At 37.3% G+C, this 15,092-nt stretch overlaps 1 protein-coding gene across 3 annotated transcripts in view; it reads left to right on the top strand.

Moving 5' to 3' along the window:
• The first annotated feature begins 7,731 nt into the window (after positions 1-7,731).
• LOC134648315 (inactive dipeptidyl peptidase 10) overlaps positions 7,732-15,092 on the top strand; it is a 129,882-nt gene continuing 122,521 nt past the window's right edge. For all 3 annotated transcript variants that reach the window (XM_063502813.1, XM_063502812.1, XM_063502811.1), the window contains exon 1: positions 7,732-8,115. The gene's annotated coding sequence lies outside the window, so the exon portion shown is untranslated. The remainder of the gene's footprint in view (positions 8,116-15,092) is intronic.

Genomic DNA, 15,092 nt, shown 5'->3' with positions numbered 1-15,092 from the left:
CCAGAGATCGGACAAATTTGCGTCATTGCTCGCAATAATGTGGAGATGACTCCAAAATTGATTAAATAATTAATCTTTTAATTAATTTCTTACCTGCACCCCTAGCACATGATTGGCGCGACAGTATCTCGCGGCGGGATAGACTACCCATCTTTTTCTAACTAAGTTAACAAAAGAGGGACGGGTAGTCTATCTCGCCGCGAGATACTGTCGTGTCAATCATGTGCTAGCCCGACTGAGGTATAATTTTGATTCCTAATCAATAAATAACACAAAGATTTCTTATAATGTAAATTTATTAAAAAAAAATCTTTATTTTTCCCAAATTTTCTGTAGGTAGTAATTTTTTTATATCAAAAATATATTTAAGTGCTATTTATTGACTAGGGAACAAAATTAAATCTCAGGTAAAATTTAATTAAATGATTAATTATTTAATCAAATTTGGAGTCATGTCCACATTATTGCGAGCAATGACGCCAATCTGTCCGATCTCTGGTAATGACTAATGAGAGAACGCATACTGGATTTCATTTCCAACCACGAGTCACTGACGGTGTCAACACTGACATAATACGCTAACGTCTACGTAACTTACTTCCTATGCATCTCGTTAGTACTGACTGACATATTAGTTAGATCATAATTCGTACCGTCGGTTAAATCGTAAATCTCGTACTCGTAACGTAGCTTCATTTCAAAGGACTAGGGATTTGCTACGTTTACTAACAATACGTAAAGTTCTTCAAGCAAACCTCTCAACTCCGTTCGGAGGAGATACTCGTAAGAGTTTTGCAACTTTAACCGACAATAACCGTTTCGTAACAAGAAATTTCTATCAGAATGGACCTCTTGGTATTAAACCTTGCTGCGTAGCCAACATGCCAATCGCTTACGCTCCGTAGCGATCGAAACGCAACTGTCACTGTCGCACTAATATGGAAGAATGATAGAGAGACACAAAGCGATTCGATAGAGAAACGATAGCGAATGTCACCTTGGCTAGGCCACCAGGTCGTTTAATATTAAAACTTTTGTAGTTAATAAAAGCGATAATTTATCCATAATCAAATTGCACATCTTTGGTCACAGGTCGACAACAACTATAATACATTCACAATACGTCCTCATTTTATTTCTATTATTTAGCACATTGGGTTATTTTTAAAGAACGAATTAATAGTTTTTTTGGTAACCTTAATGTTGGTCAGGTCGTGTTCATCTCAAGTCATACAGTCATCAAACATTTCAGGAATAAGTTACGGGTGGGGTTAGGAATTTGGAATTTGCGTTGAACAAATCGAACGTGACCTGAATTTTACTGTAAAGTTGTGAACAGAAAGTTAGAAACTGTTCTACATGCACTGCATTGAGAAATGGGAAATTTGATTTGGCGCTCTGTTTAACATTTATATACTCATAGCAACATAGATAATTTTCCCAAATTAAATATTTATACGCTCATAAAAGAATATAAAATAAAAATCTGTACGTAATTATAATGTAAAAACTGTATTGGTTTACAGAGTGAGAGGTAGCTAGGGCGGCGGGCGGCACGCGGCACGGGCGAGCCGGGAGATCCGGCGCGGCAGCGGGCGCACTCTCCGGGCACGTCTCTGCAGATGGAGGGCTGCGGGAGCACGCAAGAAAACATCGAGACAAATGCGTGACGCAGCGCGCAGGACCAGCCCCTCCGCCCCTCGGTGCGTGTCCAATCCCCCGCGGCGCCTTATCCTCACAAAACACATCGATACCGGCGTCGTGCGTGAGCCCACGGTCTCGGGCCTCGAGGGTTGTGCATGGTGGTGCTTGGCGGCAGGTGGTAGCCGGTGGTGCGTGGTGTCTGTGCGTGGTGTTGGCGTGTCAGCGTGCGCGCGCGGGGCTAACGCGCGGCCCGGGCGGCAGTCGCTCGGAGGCAGGCGGGCGGCGCGCGTCGCCCCGCGCTTTTTGCACCCTGCGGAACTGCGATCGCGATCAGGTACGCGTCGCCGCCGCTGGCGCTCACTGCACACGTGCCCCCGGTGCCTGCATGTTGCGCTCCACCCGGCGATTTCTCTACATTTAAATCGTCTATCTGCAGCCTCCTATGAGAACTATTTAATTAATCATTTAATTTTAACGCGAACGACGAGCTGAAGTTAATTGAGCTAAATTGGTGAGATTAAATATTTTTTTTGCAATTTTCCTCATTTTTTAAGTTGAGGCTAGCATTTTCAGTTGTCAAATTAATGATAACTATTCGAAAATCGCAAATTATTATTTTCTTTTCCGTTTAGCATCTAGATTGTCGTACGTAGGTAGTGCTATTATTTCTTTTGGTTATAGATATGCTCGATGCTAATGTAAATGTGCTGGGTTACATACTTATTATTATCGAAAATGTGATAAGGTAGAAAGAACTATAGCACTGGCCTTTTGCCAAATGTCGATCACGACGTATCTTCCAGTGAAAAAAGAAATATCAAAGTTTAGCTTTATTATTAAATAGGTGTAGTTAGGGAGCGGTAAGGTAGATGGGTAGGGAGGTACGTGTGTGCGGATAAACCGTATTTCTTTATTTGGGAGTCGTGACAATCTTGTTGTCGCAATTCTTTTAAATTAATGCTGTTTCAGCCCCTGCTTGGAGCGAACAGAAAAAATCAAATACTGCTCTCAATAATTCAGATTTCCCGTTTTCTAATTATGTTAATGGTTAAAGTTTTTTATTTTTACTATTCTCTACGGGTTTCTCTACGTATATCGATTTGAAATATCCAGTGACATTAAATATAGGGAAATCTTATATTCAATCTACCTATTGCTTGTAGTTTTTCGGTTGAATATTACATATAAACCCGATTTTAAAATATGGGTACGCGTACGTTATACTTTGGATATTGGTTATATTAGAAAACGTGTCCATTTTTCATATTTTTAGAATGATATGACTTATTGTTAGAATGATATTTCAATTAATGAAAGTTTTTTTTGTTGTGCCCATGCTCATTCATTATTCTTCTTAAAGTTATAGACACTGGTTTATTTTCTCATAACTTCGTATTGCATTTTAGAATAACATTATTATTCAACAAATATATTCAGTCTTATCAAATGAACGTATAATCACAACTTAGAGAAATTAAAGTGCGTGATGTAACATTAGAAGGCGCGATGGCGGACATCACATGTCACAGGAGACGGACCGGGAGGCGCAATAAAGAGTTTAGTGTAGCACGAACGAGCTATCAAGATGTTAGTCCACCGGCCACGCCAGGACCCGTAATTTTTGATCGGGGTCAACCGCCCCGCATAGACTCTCAGCCACGGTGCGTCGATCAATGTTTTCGGGAGATGTTTGGAACCTATTAATTAATTAATTACATTACGTATAAGGTATAAGCAGAGTTAAAACTTCTCAGCACTTATTCTTACATTTCACTATGATATTATTTATTATTCAAAAAATGGATACCTTGAAAATTAAGGTTTTATATTATCCACTTTTCTGTATTTCGTTAACTTTATACAATAGAACGTGCAATGATTTCTGATTGGATTGGTATTCAGCGGACCGGACAAAACTTGCATTCAATCTGAAGACATGAGATACTTGCTTAAAGACGCGTCAAATGTAGTCTCGATAGTTGTAACATTCAATTATTTTCGGTCGTCCATTCCCGAAAACTTTCAAGTTGGAACGGCAAATTGCTATTTCAGTTGGAGTGCTGCTGACGTTTGGGGCAATTTGTGAGTTATCCCCTAGAGGTGCAATTTCCTCTTCCGTCTAATTGCTCCCGAGCTTGCTACTGCTACAAAGCTAGTTAGGAAACTGCCATCGTCCCACTCGTGTCGCCGAACTCTCGCCTGGTCCAATCAATTATGTCGCTGTCTACGACTGATGCTGAGATAAGCACTTTCATGGTGAAAAGGATCTCGCCAGTCGAACCGCAATTTCTGTTGCTTCCATTTGAGTTGACCGGGCCTAACCGACGGCGCGATAATGAAATACCTAAATATGCGCACAGTGGACATCCATCATTGCCGGGTTGATCCTCTTTTAAATTTATGAGTGGGTGTGTTCGTGCATACATTTTCATATGTTATCAGAGGTTTCAGAAACGGAATAGATAAGTACGGACAGTTTCATTCCGGCCTGTGAAAAAGTCCTCTGAGCTCGGAATGCCTAACGTACTTTCTGCTACATTGTTGTAACTGGATTTTTGCGCAGCGTCGTGGCCCGTTTAAAATATTCCACATTTTGCTTCCAGTTTATCTTTTGTCGTATCGCTAGAATTTATTGTTAGGTTCTGCAACTTAAAATGCATGTTTATGCAATTGTAAAAAAAAACTACCTAGGTACACACAAAAAGAACACTTGACACCTCATGTAACTTAAGTTATTACTATGGAAGCATAGTAATAACTTAAGTTACATGTGGTGTCAAGTGTTCTTTTTGTGTTCATAAAATCAAAGCATACCATTATGGTCACGAAATCGAAGCACAGCCTGAATTTAGGGTAAGGAGCTATAAACTCCATTATTTACTTTTACTTATTTGTCGATTACCTATCCGTAGCGTTTATAGAAAGATAACCTACTTACTTAAGTTTGTGTGTGTGTGTGTGTTTATGACATAGGAGGCAATCCAGCAGATGAATCACCTGATGGCAACACCAGAGGGGTTGTAAGTGCGCTTCCGGCCCTTAAGATGGGGCTTACCTACGCTCTTTTCTTGAAGGTTTGAAGGTCGTATGTGTGTGTTTTTCATATTCTGTGTTAAGTTGTTTATTAGCAATGTGATTCCATGCCCCTAGGATCACAATTTGTTTTAAAGATTGTATCTTGGTTATTTGTATAATCGAAATATTGACATAATGTTTTTGGTTTTTCAAGATTTTGATAGACCTATCTAACGACACCATAGGGTTGTTGGGAAAAAATAAATCACCCCCACTTTACGTTTACGTTTCTTTAATCAGAAATATTAAATTAACGCTAATCTCTCTGATACTCGGCGCGTAGCCAACGCGCCAATTTGACGTTCCGTATAGTTCGGCAGTGAGAGTTGCGTTTCGTTAGCTACTACGGAGCGTTAAAGATTGCACGTTGGCTACGCACCCTGGTACGAAGCAGTTGCGTACAACTTATTGAATGTGCAGGATTGTTCTTGCTCACGTGACTCACGTCTCCTAGCTGAATCGCCCTGTAGTGTTCGTTTGTCTATTTTGTTTTTATTTCTCTCTCTTAATTGATCAAAGGTTTACTGGAAGAGGTCCTTTATGGGGATAAGTTCGCCTTTGTAAATTGTATGTTTTTAGTATTCAACTGTTTTTAACATGTCTTATGTGTTTTTTTAAACGTCATACTTGCGTGTGCTATCAAAATCGTTGCAGACTTATCTTGGTCTAACTCTACATACATTAATAAATGATTGTTAGAATCCATGGATTCATGTAACTGGCGATGTCCACATTGTCCACTCTTAGCCATATGTGAGGTTTAGGAACAGTGTGTGGCGAGTCGATTATTCATTCACGGCGCTTCAGAGTCCATCTTGGTCTAACTCTATGGTATATGTTAATAAATGATTGTTAGAATCCATGGATTCATATAACTGGCGATGTCCACATTGTCCACTCTCAGCCATATGTGAGGTTTAGGAACAGTGTGTGGCGAGTTGATTATTCATTCACGGCGTTTCAGAGTCCATCTTGGTCTAACTCTATGGTATATGTTAATAAATTATTGTTAGAATCCATGGATTCATGTAACTGGCGATGTCCACATTGTCCACTCTCAGCCATATGTGAGGTTTAGGAACAGTGTGTAGCGAGTCGATTATTTATTCACGGCGCTTCAGAGTCCGATTGTCATGCAGAATTTTAAACGAAGCTTTGTCCGCCGTTTTTGCACATAAATCAATTTAAGCCCAACGGTATCAGCATAATTCGATTTGGGACTAGGCAATAAATACAAGCTCTACTTTGTATAGGGGTTATTTTGTTTTAATGCAAAAATACGGAATCCATAAAATATCGGAGACAAACATTTACGAAATTATTCTCAGCCAATACTGGACGCAGTCATATTGATAATTTGGAATCCAATAAAATAAACAGATTACGACACCTTGGGCTTCTGAAACCTTACAGGTCAGTTTACAGAGGCTAACATGATCTTTAAACATAAAAATACTTTAAGTAGGTAAATACAGTACTTAATAGTGGATTTTAAGGCAATACATATATAAATAGTTAAGGGCTTTAATTCAATGACCATCGAGTAATGTGAGCTAGTGTTCTCAATTTCTCATTATCAACGAACATAATAATGGGGAAACTCATTTATTATATAATAAGTGGTATAAAACTAACTACAATTAAAATAACTAAAATATTTTGCCTATTAAAAATTTTGAGCCATTGGTAGGGTGCCCATCACGCAGGCAGCGTTTCCGCGCTGGATTGCTATGGCACATATAGCTTCTCTATGTTATTCTTTAAGCTAGTTTCATTTAAGTTTTAAAATTCACTAGTGCATATACTGCAAAAACTAGAAGCACGGAACATTCCGTGCTCGCTAATTGCCCCTGCACCTTTATTTTCCTGAGTATAGGAAGGAAGCACGGCGATATCAGCGGTCCGAGCACGACCCAGTTACACCGCGACTAATATTCAAATAGATAAATCAAGTGCCTCCTGCCAGCTTTTTGCACGGCCAAGATTGATGGAGGAATTTTTGCAAAATTCTATGATCCCCATCCTCGCTTATTACACAAAAAGTTCTATTGTGATACGAATGATTCAGAACATCGTAACAATAATATATTTCAGCTGAAAACTAACGTAGTCACGTCCGCGGCCCATATCGCTGCTCAGTTGAGGGCAAACAATAGATAGTAGCCGCAATAACTTCTCGTCGATAGTCCGTCCGAATGGAATTGATGGACACAACTCATCGGATTGTGCTGGTCACTTGACCAAACTTTCATCTTAATTTTTTCTTGTTTCAATGGGATAGTAATGGTATAACACAATTAAAAGGGATAAATATATGTATTTTATATACGTTCGTATTTATAACGTATTGGGTTTGTATTATTGTTCTTTGCTCACCCAGGGGATACAAAAAAAGTAGCCTTTGTCTATACCCAAGGCCGATCCCTATAAATTTCTTCAAAATCTATTTAGTAATTAAAGTAACAGACAAATAAAAAGTTTATTATAGTTCGCATACCTATATATGGCTGGTATTGATTTTGATTGAGAGAGAAAATAAATTTAATTTCACTCTGATTATGTGTGGCTGGATGATAGAATAATAGAGCCTATTGCTACACCACTTAGTTCACTTAGTACTTAGTTCAAAATTATAATACGTCGTTTTCTGTTTAACTTTTTACAAAACAATGCAATTTTTTGTTAAATATCTTTTAACCCTTTAACGGTCAAGATTAAGAAAATATTATCAAGCCTCAATTCATGGGCTGCTTAAAGCCCAAAGAAAAATGTATAAGAAAAAAGAAAACAAAATATGTTGTTGCTCATTTTTGCCATAATATCTAAAGTTGCACTATAAATGGTTAATAATAAAATCACATAAATATGATTATGTGATTAATTTGCATGCGATACCTATTATATGTATTAAATAATAATTGTACCAATAGAGAATTCCAACTACATACGTACCATTCAACTACATACCTAGTTGTCTCAGTGTCACAGAAATACCTAAGCATCTCAGTGTTAATCATCGCCACTTGTTTACCGCTACGACGACAGATCTACAATGTTGACGGCGACGTGTTTGTTTCAGACGCCGTCCTGCGCCGGCGCCGGGCCGCTCGCTGCGCGTACGCACGGACTCGTCGAACTTTCTCCTACATTACTAATATCCCTATTGACTCTACAGTACATTCAGTGCACATCGCTAGTGTTTCAAATAGCTGATTGTTAAAATTTTCAATATTAAAGTGCCTCAACGCGGTTCGTTATAGGTATTAGGTTAATATTCGAATTGATCAAAAGTGGTGAACTATTTCAAAATATTGATAGTGGACTCGAATTTTGCTTGAAGATTGGCCAACTTACTTTTCCAACGCGACTTGAAGATTCACCGAATATGGCATAAAGGTAAGTGATCATAATATATGTAAACTACTTACTAGATAATTGTACATAAGTTTAAACTTTTTTTAGCCCGTATGACTCGATTTTTTTATAATATACAAACGAGCAGATGAATTCAATCGATTTATTTGGTTTTTTTACTGAATTAATTCATTCATAATGTGTCCATGATATTTTTCAATTTATAGGTACATTTGAAAATGTTCATGGTACCTACTTGAGTGACAGGTAAAAAGAGTAATAAAGCCCTTTTATGTATGACCTAAATACTTATATTATTAAAAATATTAATGTCACTATGAATGAGTCAATATTTTGGTAAAAATTAAAAATGTCTCGTGCCGTGCTCTGAATATGTCAAGTAACAGTGAAACTAATTTGAGTAAAAGCGAACTATGATATGCCTGTTCTACAAAAGGTGGCGGTGACTGTGTATAAAATGTAGTTTGTAACGGCTAATGGTCCTACAAAGCCTAGTTATCTTCGACGCTGACTGTTGATTTTTATGGAGCCCTATAATGCACGACGGTGACACGGAAGGCTAGTTATCGCTAATCTAGCCCCCCGCACTGAAGCGCCCAGTGACCTATTATTGCTCTGGCGATAATCCAGCGGCGCGACATTCGCCATGGCCTTGTCGAGGTTAATATATTATTTTAATTGCGGAGGTGTTCGCACGGCTATTATTACCACTAACGTCTTATCTAAGCCGCCATTAGCGCTATTAACGCCGGGAAGTTATGTCTTTATAGAGCTTCCTGAAAGAAAAACCTTTTTCCTCAGTAAATTCAACTTTGAACTTTTAACGCGGAATTAAACTCTAACTGTTGTTGCTTGTGTAGCGCTATAGGTAGTAGTTTAGGCAAATTACGCATTACAAAAACAAAAAAAAAAATGACAACAGTGTAAATTGTGCAAAACTGCCTACATGTAAAAAAATATTACAAAAGATAAGTCTGGTTATACATTCCATGGTGAGCATGTAAAGCTAGGTACACATTACAGCTACCTACCTTAAGAGAAAATAGCTTCATTAATGAGAATGAGATCGATTGATGTTGACTTCATTTATGTAAGTAATCTAGTAATCTATCTGAAGTACTTTGCACAATCTAGTTCTGACAGTGATTAAGTATTATGTTTTCTCAGTCTTCGCGCAATCCCAGTGACCACAGTGAACATTTCGTAACCAATTAGGCAATTAGGTAAGAAATGTCGGGATGTGTTTTAAATTCACTATACTCGGAAGATTGTGTTTGATTCATTATTGGTTTTTAGTTTTTGCAATTTGGAAGTAGGTATACTTAACTTTTGTCGAACTATAAAACTGTGACTATTTCGAATTGTGAAGTGTCTGCAAGCCACGTGATAGTAGATGAGTAAATTCCGTTCCGAGCTAATCGTAAACACGGCCGTCATTCTGTTTGTCCACAATCACCGGGAAACGTCAACACACGCGTTTTCGCAAATCGAGTGCACTACGCGTTGACGGTTTCACTTCTACTCACATGAATATTATTACTACCCCAGTAGATAAATTACGCATCTGCGACTGGCAAACAACCAAGCAAATACCGGTAACGGCATAACAAACAGGTGTTTGACATTATTTCCTATGGTAATTTACTGGACCTGATAAACATCTAATATAGAGTTGGCTTTTCATATCGGTATGACTAAGGGTAACTTTCCATTTCTGACCGCAGCTGCACTACTGGTACTGAACGCGTCGCTGTTACTGTCAATTTCCATAGTAAAATGAACACTAGTGCAGCTGCGGTTGGAAATGGACTGTCACCTTAAGTAGATGTTTATTCTTAATAACAAAACTTTTGTAAGATATAGATAGACATACCAAATATTCATATTAAAACTGGTCACTCGTCTATTATTAAGTCAAACTGCCGTATTCGAACTTCAAGATATTCACAAGAGACGACACGTACTAGATCCATTCTAGATATGTTATAGTTTAGATTTCAACTAGTTCTCTTTTGCAGCGCAATTCGGGCAACCAATGTCACTTTTACGATAGATCGTGTTAGATATCCATTAGATGTGAATTAGATCTCTATGTAATATCTTGTGGAAATCGTTCAAGAATATCTGCAGAATCGCGGAAATGTCAAATTTGACAGGTTAGATCTTAAACATATCGTTATCGTATCGTGGCGATGTCTAAAAGATATCTATTACAAAATCCGAATCGGGCCCAAAGATTGTTCAACATGTATCGCTTCATAACGAGGAGTTTCAACCATGTGTGGCTCATACTGTGTAATATCGTAATGTTGGTGGATGCATGTAGTAGGACACGCGATGAAGTCTGTTTCGAATTTAATGTGGTAAAATCTATTCTTTGTAGAATTATTCAGAATTATTGCCTTCGATTAAACTGTGTAAACTACTAAAGATTTTTATGATGACCAAAGATTAATTTTGGAACATCAAAGCACGTTATTCTTGTATATAATAAACATGACGAAAATATGTATATTAAACGCAAATAATTATTTATCAGTTGATATAATTAGTCATTATTATCAAGGCACAAGGCAGGCATTTTATCCAAAAACTAGAGGTCACGACATTACTTAGTCGTATGACAAGTTAAATAACCGCCTCGTTTTTGTCTCCTACACATTCGTGCGATCACACAATGACTATCATTTATTTCTGGTTAAGATATGTACTTTTATTAGTTTTTAGTTGATTGACAAGACGAATTCGCGAACTCAGTTCCTGACTTTCGTGCAAACATTCACACAATTTATGAATGCCACTCAGTAATAAAACATGGTCTTCTCTTCCCAGAGTGACACAAGCCTACGTCACAATAACATTGCAACTTTATATAGCGCTATCGCATATTATCATATAGCGCTGTCGCATGATGACGTAGGCTTGTGTCAGTCACGTGGTCGCATCGTGGTCGGAAGAGAGTACCAGGCGGAGTATATTATTATACCATGAATGCCATTGTTATTATTATAAGTCCCTACAAATTTGTTCGACATAAGTAAGTAAATATTTATAGAATGGATTAAATAAGTCTGTTCGGTTATAATTGACGGATTCGGCTGAGCGAATATATGAAGACTGCTAACTAGAGCCAAAAGCAATAAACAGGAGTCTCAAAACGTCGCAAATCCTATGCCTAAATGAAAAACTGAATCAAACTACACTGATCGGTTGATCTGTTATAAATGTATAATTGATTTATTAATGTTTGTTATATTAAAAAAATAAAATTGCTAAGTACCTAATGTTGTTTCGAAATTTATCAGACATTAAGTAACGTAATTTGGTACGATAGACACATCTGATCTAGAGCTTTAACTTTGTTTTTTCTTTTGGCAATGGTTAAGGAGAGGAGAGTCCAGAGTTCATCCATCTTGCCATTCCAGAGTTTGTCTTTATGGTTCCAACCATAAAGACTAAGAGTATTGATGATACAACCCCTTGTTACTCTGATCTCCATCTATGAGCAGCAGCCAGGCCCGGAACAAGTAATAAAGGTATTGTAATGTTGTACTACGTACTCGTAGCAATAAAAACATTATGGCACTATAAATGTTACCAATAGTTATTAGTCGTAACTGTTGGTGAATCTTAATAAATAAATAATGAATTTAATAACTCGGGCGATGACTTTCGCTTCAACATACTACATATTTGTATAATTGTATATGTTACCGTAAAAACACATTTTCACTCAAAACTGGTTTTTATGGTACCTAATAAAATATATATTAAAATGTGCCAGACAGAAGTTAGTTTGTACCAGGGTCCGTAGCCCACACGACTTGACACGACTATCGGTTATAGGTACGGCAGGATAATATCAGGATGACAGATGCGAACGAAAAATTACGTGATGATTTCCATAAGTACTTACACTATTTTTTCGACTGGAGTTTTTACTGAAGACTGTAATTTGGCTACAATGGCCCCCTGATGCGATAAAAAAAAACAAATTGATAATCACGATCATCTCCATCAATAAGAAACAATGAGAGATATGCCTATAACTATTGACATTGTAAAAAATATCACATGACTAAAATGAATATTTTGTAATTTTTTTTGTATTTTTGCTAGTACAAAATTTTCGGAAGTCCTTCAAATATATAGGTATATGACATGTCACATACTGTTAGAGAAAACACATTTTGTGATATAGGTACCCAGACAGACAGTTTCCGAGACTAATTGTAATTACTGTCATCGCTGGTTGCAGCGCCAGCGCCTGCCCACCGCGTCGCCGCAAACAGGATTCCTAATTAGATATCCAATCCTCAACACCCCACCCAAGTGACAGTCCCCAGTGACAATTAGGTATTTAGATTCAGACAGATATTGTTTCGTAACTCATCTCATAATTGAAGAGCGTTCATTAGACAATGCTAGTAGTCTCTAGATGATAATGTAGACCAGGTATTTATTACAAATTGTATTACAAGTTACAAGCTTTTGAGAAACGGGCCCGAGAACAAGCATTTTTAAATTTTAGTGAGGGTGTTAAGTGAAATGACCTTTTTTTGCTTGATTAAAGCATGAAACTTGGCACAGTTGTTCGTTATATCAAAATAAGCCGATTAAGATCGGTAGCCCGAGGGAGCCCCCGCTTAAGCCCGAGAAGGGGGGGGGTCAAGTAGCGCCCCGCCCGGCTTCATTCTAAAAATTCTAACAGGCCCCGTTTAGCTAATAGGTCATATTTGGTATCAATTTCGGATAAATAAATAACGTAGAATTCATTTCTGGTATAAAAAATTGCAATTTGTTGAAAAAAATAATAAAAAAACACAAAAAATCTAATTTTTCAAGTGTAATTTTTGTTTTTTATTTATTGTCAAAATTAAACTGCTTGGTTTTTCTACATAAAAAAAATATGACAATAAAGCCTATTTAATGCAGATTTTAAAAACATAACTTTTACTAACCTTTATTAAAAGGAAATTGCATAAAAAAAACTTATATCGTCTCGCGCCGGTGAATATCTTTTTACCGACATCGGCATCGATATAGACAACATCCGAAGTGCACACTTTGGAGACCGATTAAATGTATTGTTTATTGTTGTAGATTCTATTATAAAGATAGAAAAGCGTACAATTTTTCTTAATGTGTCGTTCAGTGAAAAAGGGACCTTAAAAAAATTATCACAGCCAGCCTCGTGTTTGTATAGAAGCATACTCGTATTTAGTTAGTGCCAACCACTCCATGGACTCCATGGTCCCTGTTCTCAATTAATAAGAAGCAAACTGTAAGTATTCTTTAATATACTTGCTTATTACATTATACCACACTTTAATTTTGCGTCTTGTGTATTAATACAGTTCCTTCCCCCGACACATGAATGGGTACATTTCGTCATTCACGTATATGTCAGTTTCAACCATATTCTGGCCACAGCAGGGTTGTCAGAACAGTTTGGAAACAGTCGTCTGCTCCTTGCTTTCATTCCCAAGAAGATGGACTGAGCAAGTTTAAAGAGGAACTAAAGTCTGACCCCAAACATATAATCCTATCCTGATAAGGCTGCTTCTATTTCAGTAGTCGATTCATGTAAATAATTATTTCGGGCATTTTTTCATTATTTAGCAACGGCTTTATCTGTAAGTATCACTTTACTTTGCTTTACAAGGTTATTTCACCTATCATCATATAAAGGTATAATAAAGTTTTGGCGAATGCTATTTATTTACTGCTATTGCTCCATCCTGTAGGAGCTTGAATCCTTGTATCGGCCAGGCTAAAAAGGGTCCATGCTTAGATCTCACTTTTATACACCTTATATTAAATGGGGAACCCGGGTTCAAATTCTAGAAGGCATTTATTTGTCTGTTTATCGTGAATACTTGTTCCTGAATTACCTATGGATGTTTTGAGTGTATGTATCAAATATATATGATATATATCATGTAGTACCCACATCACAAGTCTTATTGAGCTTACAGTATTACAAGGTCGATCGAGAGAATGCTTGGAATACGACTCCTGGTTTTTCAGGGCCCGATAGAAATAAATTAGAGTTTAATTTACCATGACGGTAAGCTTCACTTATAACCACTGATCTTTTACTGAAACTCATTTCTTTACCACTAGGTAAATCATTTTGAGACACTGTGTTGACAAAACTTCGAAGAGTTAAAAGTCCTTATTTATGCCATCGCGAAATTGTGTAGAGAAACATGTCACAAGTAATGTTCCTCGTGAGATTCCGAATACTCCAAGAACCATGAAAAGTCCGATTCATTTAATATGATGGCCCTAGTTGCAGATGCTGTAAAACAGTCATTGCAAGGTATTGATACGCACAGTAGACACGAACGTAGTCATAGCAGCTAGACTAGATTCATGCGTACGAATATTTCCCCAACTACAGGAATTGTGGGCTCACGTTGACACAGTGGAAAACACAATTATATCACATGACACACCATTGCATCCAGGTCAGGGAATTATATTTTAAGCTAATAAAATTATCTATTCTATAAGCTAAGTAAACTATCTTTTATTTACCCTAAAAGAGCGGAAGTCTTACCCCTGTTTCGAGCATTCAGTGGAAAGGGGAGAAAAAGTGAATTCGAAGCATGGAATCTGTTCAGAGTTCCACCAAACCACTACAAGGATTCAAGCTCTTACAAGATGGAGCAATAGCAGTGGCTAAAAGCATTCCCCTAAAATACTAAAATGTTATTATATGATCGGTAATAAGTGCAATATTGAAGAAGGCAAGTTATACCGGAATATTGAAATGAAGAGTTGTATAATGTTATACCTGTTCTATGAGATTAAGTCACTGCTAAATTATTTTATTATTAAATTCCATAATGTATACCTACTTCTAACAAAAGGGAGCCATATAAATGCCCTATTACGCGCAGTGTACCAAGGGGTTGATGTTTAGGTTCAGACGTTAGTTCGTCGTCAAACTTGCTCAGTCCGTCAGACTTCTTGGGAATGGAAGCAAGAAG

Source organism: Cydia amplana, chromosome 5 (assembly GCF_948474715.1).
Source record: "Cydia amplana chromosome 5, ilCydAmpl1.1, whole genome shotgun sequence".
NCBI lineage: Eukaryota > Metazoa > Arthropoda > Insecta > Lepidoptera > Tortricidae > Cydia > Cydia amplana.
The sequence above is the reverse complement of the archived record's forward strand: the minus strand, read 5'-3'. Positions and strand labels throughout refer to the sequence as shown.